Source organism: Heterocephalus glaber, unplaced genomic scaffold (genome assembly GCF_053883595.1).
Source record: "Heterocephalus glaber isolate CG9 unplaced genomic scaffold, H.glaber_assembly_v1.0 deba00001452, whole genome shotgun sequence".
Lineage (NCBI taxonomy): Eukaryota > Metazoa > Chordata > Mammalia > Rodentia > Bathyergidae > Heterocephalus > Heterocephalus glaber.
In genome coordinates, this window is record NW_028258302.1 from 231,720 (window position 1) to 243,084 (window position 11,365).

At 43.1% G+C, this 11,365-nt stretch overlaps 2 pseudogenes; one reads left to right on the forward strand and one right to left on the reverse strand.

Moving 5' to 3' along the window:
• Positions 1 to 1,652: 1,652 nt before the first annotated feature.
• LOC101724209 (intraflagellar transport protein 20 homolog pseudogene) lies at positions 1,653 to 2,346 on the reverse strand (annotated as a pseudogene).
• A 4,436-nt stretch (positions 2,347 to 6,782) lies between these two features.
• LOC101723843 (heat shock cognate 71 kDa protein pseudogene) lies at positions 6,783 to 8,724 on the forward strand (annotated as a pseudogene).
• Positions 8,725 to 11,365: the final 2,641 nt, after the last annotated feature.

Here is an 11,365-nt window from a genome sequence, read left to right on the forward strand (position 1 = left end):
GGAACTGCCACCACATCTGGCAGCTCCCGGTCAGTTGATTGTTGTTTATGGGCCCTGGTCTAAGTGACAGTGGAATCAGACACTTCCTCAAGCAGTTCCAGAGTCAGTCCTAGGGGAAAGAGGCCCCCTGCTGGTGAGCACTCCTCCTCTGGTTCCTCAGGTAGTGTGATCTTTCTTGTAGGAGCCATGTAAATACATAGGGCAGTGGTAAGTCTATGGCACCATGCCGAAGCAGGCACACAGAGCCCTCTCTGCTGGCACACAAGCCAAGTTACCCCAGCAGCCAAGTATCAGATAACAGGTGTTTATTCTAAACTAAAACCTCAGAATTCAGGTTTAATTACAGGGTTGGCACTTTGCAATAAATAAGTGGGTATGGGGTTGTAGTCTGGGCGCCTGATCTCTAAAAGGTTTCCCATCACTGACATAGGGAGACCTTGTCTGAAAAAACAAAAACAGCAACAACAAAAAACAATGGATCTTTAGCCAGGTGTGATGGTGCACACCTGTAGTCCCAGTGCTCAGGAGGCTGAGATGAGAGGACTACCTCAAGTTCCAGGCCAACCTGGGCCACATAGTGAGGTCAAGACCAGCCTGAACTGCATAATGAGATCCTGTCTCAAAAACAAACAAACAAACAAAAAAACAGCCAGGGATTTAGCTCAGTGGTGCCGCTACCTTCCTTGTAAGCCCAAGGCCCTGAGTTCGATCCCTGGTACCAAAAAAACAAAAAATTAAAAATTTTTTTAAAAATGGATCTTTGTACCAAAGCATGGAGCTACCATATCAAGGAATCCTGGGAACTCCTCACCACTCCCAGGCCATTCTACCCACTTACAAACATATGGTTTTGGGTTCCTACCAAGAGGTTAAACCAAGGCACTATGGCCATTTCGTTAATTTTTATCTTGATTAATCTGCCTATTGCCTCGGGGAATTTCAGATCAAATTATCTCATTTATAATCTTTGCCTTCTGACTTTTAAAAATTTCTTCAAACTAAAGGAAATGCAGGGCTGGGGATTTAGCTTAGTGGTGCTGCTGCCTGCTTTGCAAGTGCAGGGTCCCGAGTTCGATCCCTGGTACCAAAAGAATGAATAAATAAATAAAGTAAATTCAGAGAATTTGTTTGGAGCCCTTCAATATTGCAGTTCTATCAAAGCTCCTTTCCGGCCACCAAGCCATTGATAGTGTTCTACTGAGAACTCTCTTTTAACCTCGTAAATTTCCATTTTATTTGTCCCACTTCTTTTTTTTTTTTTTTTTGATACCAGGAATTGAACTCAGGATGTTGAGCTTGAGAGGCAGGCACAGCACCACTGAACTAAATCCCCAGCCCCGAACTTCTTCTTTTTTTTTTTTTTTTTTGAAAACAATAATTTATTGCTTTTCCTTCCAAAGTATTGTGAATTTACAAAACAGAGCAAAGTTTACAGACTGCTTAGTTCATACTAAGAATGCAAGAGATGAGGACCTGCCCTGTGTGGCCACTGGCAGTGGCTGTGCACTGACATTTAACACCAGCTCCCCCAGACTTGCATTACTGCCTTCAGGGGCTCACTCCTTACACTGTTTCATGACATACTCAGGTCATCAGTCAAGTCACTGGAATGGTAGAGGTTTTTTGGTTTGGGGGTTGGGTGTTTTTTCTTTTTCACCTTCCTGCTATAAAAATGAAATTTTCAGTTCATTTCTGAAAAATAAATTGGTGAATAAATTCATTTTGTTCTGCTTCTACTTTACACAAAGCTTCATATTCAACTCGATACCTTTCTAGTTGCATTTTCTTTTCTGCTATTAGTGCTTGAAGTTGCTGTTGTTGGGCTTCTCTCTGTTTTGCTATAGATTTGAGCAAGTTCCGAGCACCAATGGCCTTCATCTTCTCATTTTCTGCTTCTTTTGCAAGTTGGTCCACAAGCTCAATTAGACCACCAGCTATTTTCTGAAACTGGCCAATTTTATCCACAAAGTCCTTGCTCTCTTTCTTGAGCTCTGTGGTCTGCTGGGTAACCTCTGGGTCCAAAACCCATAGCTTCCTCAGCTCATCAAAGTGCAACCCAGCTTCACCCAGGATGTCTTTGGCCATGGCTGTTTCCCTTCCAGGTTCCCTAGAGAAGTTCTGCTATGAAGGGGTGACAGTGGCAGTCAGGAGGAGGTGCATCATAGGAGCAAGGCTCAGGAAAGAGTAAAGTCCAGTTGCTTGGCACAGGCATCCTTCATTCAACACACATTTCTTGAGTGCCTACTACATGCCAGTACTGCTAGATGCTGGGGGTACAGAGATGAATGCCACATGGTGCCCGCCCTGCCGACCCCGTAAAGGCGATGCGCTTTGGCCCAGGCTGCTACTAAAGACAGCCCCTCTCCATGGTACGCCTCGGTGAGAAGAGTCCGCAAGCCTAGGCCGCTGTCACGGCTACAGGAGCTGTTTACCCACCCACCTCCCCTCCCACTTCTTAATAGTCATCTAAAGATTTCCACCTTTCCTGGGCATGGCGGCATTCCTAGGAGGCTGAGGCAAGAGAGTTAGGAGTTTGAGTCTAGCCTAGGTTACATAGCAAGACCCTGTCCCTAAAAAAAAATCCCACCCTACTGGGATAAATCCATGACTATCTTTTCCTTTTCCTTTCAACTTTACCCTTATTAATGTTTTCTTTTTTGTTTGTTTGTTTTTGTTTTCTGAGTCAGGGTCTCACAATATAGTTCAGACTGGCCTTGAACTCACTATGTAGCCCAGGCTGGCCTGGAACTCATGGCAATCCTCCTACCTCAGCCTCCTGAGTGCTGGGATTACAGGTGCATACCACCACACCCAGCTTATTAATGTTTTCTTTATTCACCTTTTTTTCTTTCCAGTGCAGGGGATTTTGGGGGGGAGTGCAGGAAATTGAAGCCAGGAACTTGTACATGCTACACAAGGGCTCTACCACTGAGCTCTATCTCCAGCCTTGACCTTATTGCTTAATAAGAGTGCAAAAATTTCCACCTACCTGGGATGAGTTCTATGATTCTTACATTAGTATTTCTCCATTCTCTTGTTAATTGACCTGTTTTTAAAAAGAGAAAAAATAGAAGAAAAAAATGGAAACAAAGCTTTTGTATATAAGGAGGGGAGGAGGGGTCAATGTGAGGTGGGAAAAAAAGAAGCAAGATATATCATGTATAGGTACAAAAAATGTTTTGCTTTAAAGAAATAAAAATAAATTAACCTGTCTTTAACATCTATAAGACCCAAGGCCAGGGATGTAGCTCAGAGGCGCCACACCCACCTAGCAAGCACAAGGTCCTGAGTTCGATCCCTAGTACCTAAATAAACAAACAAACAAACATTTATAAGACCCAGAAGGGGAAGGAAGCCTTGTAGCAGCAAGGCTATGTGGAGGCTCCACACAGAGGGTCCCCCTATTTCCCAGCATTTACTAAGAGCTGGGTAGCAGGCATATCCGGTGGTGAAAATCCAGGCATCATAGAGCTGGGCCCATGAGTCTTACAGAGGAAGCATTGTCTTTGCAGTTTCATCTGGGATGTTCCCATTGGCATTTCTAGGGAGAGTCAGATGTCTCCTTTCTCCAGGTAAATCCAACCTACAGGATGTGGTGCCCACAAGAATACCCAGCACCTATGATTATGCTCATAGTGAGCTGAAGGTCTGGGCCCCACCCAAACACGTTCTTCCACTGTTAAAACCAAAGTTATGCCTTGAAAGAAATTAATCCCAGTGCCCATTTCAGTAAAGGCTGATGACACCAATCTATAAATGAATAATTCCTTCCTACTGTCCTCTTTAGTTTCAGTCATTTCTTGGTTTTGCCCTCCCCCCACACTGCCTACCTTCTTGGAAACCACAAGTCTTAGAGGTACTTTCTGTTACCCCTGCATAATTTTTCCCTTGGAGGTAGTGGTGTTTTGGGGTTGTTGTTTTTTGTTTTTTTTTTTGAGGTGGTGTTTTGTTTTGTTTTTGGCAGTACTGGGGATTGAACCTAAGGCCTTTGCACTAAGCTATATCTCCAGCCTTTTTTATCTTATATTTTGAGACGGTGTCTCATTAAGTCACTGGATTGCCCAGGCAGGGCTGAAACTTGTGACCCTCCTACCTCAGCCTCCCAGAGTGCTAGGATTACAGGTATGCATCACCATGCCTGGCTCTTGGGGCAAGCTTTGAAACTAGCGGCCCAGGCTCAGACCAACTGAAGTCAGATGTAGTCTAGCAGCAAGGTTGACCCAACACTTTTACTTTGTTTTTGTTGTTGTTGCTGGATTTTTTTGAGACAGGGTCTCCTTTTGTAGCCCAGGCTGGCCTCAAACTTGTGGCCATCTTCCTGCCTTAGCCTTCTGAGTGCTGGGATTACAGGGTTGCACCACCATACCTAGTTAGCACTTCTACTTTTAAGTGAGCTATTGCAGAGAGCAACAACCAAGGGATGCAGATTTTCCTTTTTCCTTAATAGGAAATAGTTCCTCCTGCATCCAGGAAGTGCATCCCGAAGACTGACTCCCTGGGAGCTGGATCCACCTCTAAATTGCAGTGATAGCTTTCACTTTGGTGACTGATCACAGCCCAGCTGCTGCTCCATACCCAGGGGACCCCTTGAGAACCACAAGTCCCTCTCTTTTTTATCCTTTCTCTTGCAAGCCATGGCTCCCTGATCGAGGACTGGCCCAGCAGACTCCACTTCGCTGACACCAAATGAATGCAAAGGCAATCTCCCTGGTGCTCTCATAACTGCCTCGGACACCCCTCTGTGGGGTTTTCCTCACACATCAAGCGGGCCCTGAATTCTGCAGTGGACTTATGTCCTGCGAAACATATCAGCTCTGACCCCTCTGCTGGAGATGGCATCAGATCCCACAGACTGAAGGTTCAGTCCCCAAAACTGCCCCCCAGATGCAAATCACAAACCCCAGATCATTTTACCCATGCTTCCAACAACCGGCGGTCACTCAGGGTTCCCACAAAGCCCTCCACAGGTTCAACAACTTGCTAGAGGGCTCCCCAAATTCAGGTAAACACATTTATTACCAAGGATAAGGGCCCGGGGATTTAGCTCAGTGGTGCCACCACCTGCCTCAGAAGCGCAAGGTCCTCAGTTCAATCCTCGGTACCAAAAAAAACAAAAAAAACAAAAACAAAAACCAAGGATATAGTTGAAGACATGCACAAGGCAAGGTGTGGGAGACAAGCGTGCAGCTTCCAGATGGCTCCAGAAGCACCATCCTCCATAACCTCGGTGCATCCAGCCCTCCAGAATCTCCAAACCCTGACCCTGGGGCTTCATTACACTCATGATTGATCACATCATTGGCCTTGGGGATCAGCTAATCTTCAGGCCCTCTCCCCTCCAGGGAAATCAGAGGGTGGGGCTGCTGTGGTCTTTCTGGGGACCAGCACCCAGCCTGGGGGGCTGCCAGTCAGTCTACTCCTCAGCTTCCAGAAGGATACTTCTCACTGAAGTGTCCAAGGGTTACAAGAGTTGTGGGCCTGGAAACGGGATCTCAGCCCAAATATATATTTTTACCATTTAACATCACTTCTCTGCCTTTTGGCTAAAATCAAGTGTATATTTTACCATTTAACACATGTACAAAATAATTATATTTTTTGGTTTATGAAGAATAATTTAGCTTAGGGTTCTGGAGGCTTGGAAATCCAAGAGCAGGCTGACCCCACATAGGGAGACAGCACATGAACAGGGAGGACACACAGAAGAGACTGAAAGTGTAAATAAGGACTAAATGTATAATAGGCAATGTGAAATAGGAAGAAAAGGGGCAAAGGGGAAGGAAGTGGGAGGGCTAGGGGAAAGGATAGAAGGGAATGGGATTAATATGAGAAAATGGAAAAATAGGAACAAAATCTTTGTAAATAGGGAGGACTGGAGGGGTTGAAGGGAGGGCTGGGCAAGGGTGAAAAATAAGAACCAAGAGAGACTATGTAAAGGTGCAAATTTCCAATGATGAATGTCATTATATTGTATACCTAAAATGTACCAATGTTTATAATGAATAATCAATACTGCAAAATAGGAAGAAAAGGTCCAAAGGGGTAGAGGTAGTGGGAGGGGCAGGGGAAAGGAAAGAAGGGAAAGGAAAAATGAAGAGAAATGGAAAAAATGGAAATAAAGTCTTTGTAAATAGGGAAGGGTGGAGGGGGTGAAGGGAGGGCTAGGAATGGGGAAAAAATAAGAACCAAGATGCATTATATAAAGGTACAATTCCCAGTGAGAAATGTAATTGTGTTGTATACCTACAATGTACCAATAAAAGAATTTAATTTTTAAAAAAAGCATTCATCTACAAATAATATACAATACAGTATATTTATTAGAAGAGCTTTGAAGTGTGATTTAATTACCAATAGAGCTACTTCTCATACATGTCTTTTCTTTCTTTAGTGTTTTCTTTCTTTCTTTAGTGTTTCTCTTTCTTTTTAATTTTTTTCTCCCCAGTACTTGGCTTTGAACTGAGCACATCCACCTTCATTTTTTAATTTTTTGAGACTGGGTCTCTAAAAGTTGTTCAATTGCCAGGCCAGGCTCAAGCTTTCCATCCTCCTGCCTCAGCCTCCCAGAATGCTGGGTTCATAGGTGTACACCAGCATGCCCAACTTCCCTATTCTTGCATATTTATTTTTCCATATGAACTGTTTTTTTAACCATGTTATTGGCCTTTTGAGGGGAATCACAACTAAATTTGTAAGCAAAGGGTCTCATTGAACGCACCCCAGCTTTGGAGGTGTTTGTGTGATTTCTCCGCCAGTAGAACCGGGCCTACACTCAAACAACCATGTCAAAGGGACCCACAGTTGGCATTGATCTTGGCACCACCTACTCCTGTGTGGGTGTCTTCCAGCATGGAAAGGTGGAGATAATCGCCAATGATCAGGGAAACCGAACCACTCCAAGTTATGTCACTTTCACTGACACCAAATGACTGATTGGAGATGCTGCAAAAAATCAAGTTGCAATGAACCCCATCAACACAGTTTTTGATGCCAAGTGTCTGATTGGATGAAGATTTGATGATGCTGTAGTCCAGTCTGATACGAAGCATTGGCCCTTCATGGTGGTGAATGATGCAGGCAGACCCAAGGTTCAGGTCGAATACAAAGGAGAAACAAAGAGCTTCTATCCAGAAGAAGTATCTTCTATGGTGCTGACAAAGATGAAGGAAATTGCCAAAGCTTATCTTGGGAAGACTGTTACCAATGCTGTGGTTACCGTGCCAGCCTTCTTTAATGCCTCTCAGTGTCAAGCAACCAAAGATGCTGGAACTATTGCTGGTCTTAATGTACTTAGAATTATCAATGAGCCAACAGCTGCTGCTATTGCTTATGGCTTAGACAAAAATGTTGGAGCTGAAAGAAATGTGCTAATTTTTTATTTAGAAGATGGCACTTTTGATGTGTCAATCCTCACTATTGAAGATGGGATCTTTGAGGTGAAATCTACAGCTGGAGACACCCACTTAGGTGGAGAAGACTTTGACAACCGAATAGTCAAACATTTTATTGCTGAGTTCAAGCTTAAGCATAAGAAAGACATCAGTGAGAACAAGAGCACTGTCTACCATCTCTGTACTACATGTGAATGAGCTAAGAGAACCCTCTCTTCCAGCACCCAAGCCAGTGTTGAGATTGACTTCCTCTACGAAGGAATCGACTTCTATACCTCCATTACTAGTGCTCGAATTGAAGAGTTGAATGCTGACCTGTTCTGTGGCACTCTGGACCCTGAGGAGAAGGCTCTTCGAGATGCCAAACTGGACAAGTCACAAATCCATGACATTGTCCTGGTGGGTGGTTCTACCCATATCCCTAAGATCCAGAAGCTTCTACAAGATTTCTTCAATGGAAAAGAATTGAATAAGAGCATCAACCCTGATGAAGCTGTTGCTTATGGTGCAGCTGTTCAGGCAGCCATTCTGTCTGGAGACAATCTGAAAATGGTCAAGATTTGCTGCTCTTGGATTTCACTCCTCTTTCCCTTGGTATTGAAATTGCTGGTGGAGTCATGACAGTGCTCATCAAATGCAATACTACCATTCCTACCAAGCAGACACAGACCTTCACTACCTACTCTGACAACCAGCCTGGTGTGCTTATTCAGGTATACGAAGGTGAGCATGCCATGACTAAGGATAACAACCTGCTTGACAAGTTTGAACTCACAAGCATACCTTCTGCACCCTGTGGTGTTCCTCAGATTGAGGTCACCTTTGATATTGATGTCAATGGCATCCTCAGTGTCTCCACTGTTGACAAGAGTACAGGGAAAGAGAACAAGATTACCATCACTAATGAGCAAGGAGGACATAGAGCGTATGGTCCAGGAAGCAGAGAAGTACAAAGCTGAAGATGAGAAGCAGAAGGATAAGGTATCCTCCAAGAATTCACTGGAGTCCTATGCTTTCAATATGAAAGCAACTGTTGAAGATGAGAAACTTCAGGGCAAGATCAATGATGAAGATAAACAGAAGATTCTTGCTAAGTGTAATGAAATCATCAACTGGCTGGACAAGAATCAGACTGCAGAGAAGGAAGAATTTGAACATCAGCAGAAGGAGCTGGAGAAAGTCTGCAATCCCATCAGTACCAAGCTGCACCAGAGTTCAGGTGGCATGCCTGGAGGAATGCCTGGGGACTTCCCTGGTGTGGGAGCTCCTCCTTCTGGTGGTGCTTCCTCAGGGCCTACCACTGAAGAGGTTGATTAAGCCAACCCTAAGTATAGATTTAGCATTGTTCCAAACAATAAAACATTGAAGGACCTAAATTTGTAGCAAATTCTGTGGCAGTTGTTAAAGTTGAACTGCTACAGTAAAGTACTGGGCGTTCTCAATACCTTAAACGTGGAACATGTGCACAGGGAAAAGATAACATTGCACTTTATAAGCACTGTATTATAAGTGGAAATGCAATGTCTTCAATAAAAGTATTTAAAATTGGCACCATAAAAAATTTTATAAGCAAAACTCAAGAAGAACAGATACTTCGTTATGTTGAACCATCTTATCCAAAAATAAGGGTCACCTTTCCATTTGGTTATGTTTAGTTCTGTATATCTCAGAACAATTTTCAAGTTTTCCTCATATAAACTTTGCATATTGTAAGTTTATCCTATAAATGTTTTACCCTCTTTGTTGTTACTGTAAATGGTTTTTCTCCTCCACCGTCATATCTGATGATTATTACTTCTATACCTGAATACTACTCCTTTCTGCCTGTGATTTTGTACCCTGCTATCTTGTTGAATTCTTTTACTGACAGAGTTAGTTTTAGTACTGATTTTCTAGCATTTTCCAGGAACACTGTCATATCACCCGTGGCCAGAGGTGTAGCTTAGTTGTGAGAACATTTGCCTAACACGTTCAGGGCCCTGGCTTCAATCCCCAGCACCACTTAAAAAATTAGATAGTTTCACTTTTTCACTTGTTAAAGTTAAATCAAACTGTTTGCAAGTACTGGGGCCTTCTCATTGTGCTGCATCCCCAGATTTTTTTTTTTTTTTTTTTTTTTAGATAGAGTCTCCCTAAATTCCCCAGGCTGGGTTCAAATTTGCAATCCTCCTGCCTCAGCCTCCCAGAGATCACAAGTGAGCATCACCACACCCGGCTTGCTTATAATTCCATACTGATAACTGATATCTCTTATCCACTTGCATAGACCAATACTATAAGTATTAACCTGTGTTAATACTAACGGAGAGAAAAAAAATACTAATGGAGATAACTAGCATTATCTTTACCTTGTTTCTGGACTTGATAGAAAAGTGTTTGCATTTTTCTTATTTAGTAAAAGGCTAGGTTTAGAATTAAGGTATGTGTAATTTATCTTGTAAATAGATTCATTATCTGACCTTAGAAGAAATTAGTAGGGAAAAATAACAGCCAAACAGCAAGCCAGGTTCACTTAGTGTAACAATGAAGTTCCCTCTATTTTAATTTTTACATGCGGGAGGGAGTGAAATGGTCTCACTGTGTAGTTCAGGATGACTTTAAATTTGTAGTCATTTTCCTGCTTCTGAAGCAAGAAACAGTGAGGACCCCAGCACAGATAACTCTTTAACAGGAAGATAGGAGCAAAACGTGGCTTTTAATGATGCTGGCAACTCAGCGAGTGACTCCTGAAAAGCTTAATTCCATTGGAGTTTGTCTAGGAATATAGCAAGCATGATTTACACAAAGCAGAGCAGTAGAGAGGGGCAGAGCAAAGAGTTCCATCAGGACTTTCTGAGTCCGTTATGCTCCTTTGGTGACAGATTACAGAAGTTGTCATGGCTACTCAAGTACAGTCTACAAAGAGCATAGTTACCTCGTTAACCCCTAGTTGCCTAATAACAGTTAACTCATAACTGGCCAATTCCACACGGAAGGGCAGTCTCCCCTCTCACTTCAGCCTTCTAAGTGCTTGGATCACAGACAGGCATGTGCCACCACACCTGGCTAATCCTTCTATTTTTAAAATTCATATAGAATAGTAACATTGCTGGGCATGGTGGTGCACGCTACTCCCAGCATCCAAGAAACTGTGGCAGGAGGATTGCCTCGAGTTCAAGGCCAGCCTGGGCTACAGAATGAGACCTTGTCTAAAAACAAAAAAACAAAAAACACTAACCTGAAACAACCTGCTGTTAACCAGTTTTTTGTTGCTTTGTTTTCTTTTATTTTGTTTCTTTGTTTGTTTGATATTGCGGATTGAACCCAAGGCCTTCCAACTGAGCTACATCCACAGGCCAGCTGTTTGTTTATTTCCTTGTTTGTTTATTATCTTTGCAGAAATGGAGATTGAACCCAGGGTTTTCTCACAAAGCTGTATGCCAGCCCTTTCTATTTCTTATTTTGAGATGAAGTCTCCCAAAGTTGCTCAACAGCTCAGGAAGTGCTGGAACTTGAATCTCCTTGCCTCAGCCTCCCAGAGTGTTTGAATTACAGGTGTTCACCAACATGCTCAACTTGTTTTGTTTGGTTTTATTTTATCTGAGACAGGATATTGCTTATGTAATTCAAGTTGGCCTTGAACTCCCTGCATTGCCCACGCTGGCTTCAAACTCTCAGCCTTAGCCTCCCTAGTGCTGAGATTGCAGGCGTGTGCCACCATACCCAGATCTTCAACCACATACTCTGTGACCCTTTTTACTTCTGAAAGAAACAACAATCCAGGAAACTAGTAAAGAGATTACTTCAAAGGGAAATCATCTGAGCTACAGGAGATGCAGAAAGAAATCTTATCTGAACCTTTTCATCTTTCCTTTATGAGAAACAGCTGTTACAAACCTTTCTCATCTAGATCTGTCCAGCCAGAGAAGTACTGACCTTGGGCACTAGACCATTCCAAAGAAAATTGTGTAAATAAGCCAGGGGTGATGGCACAG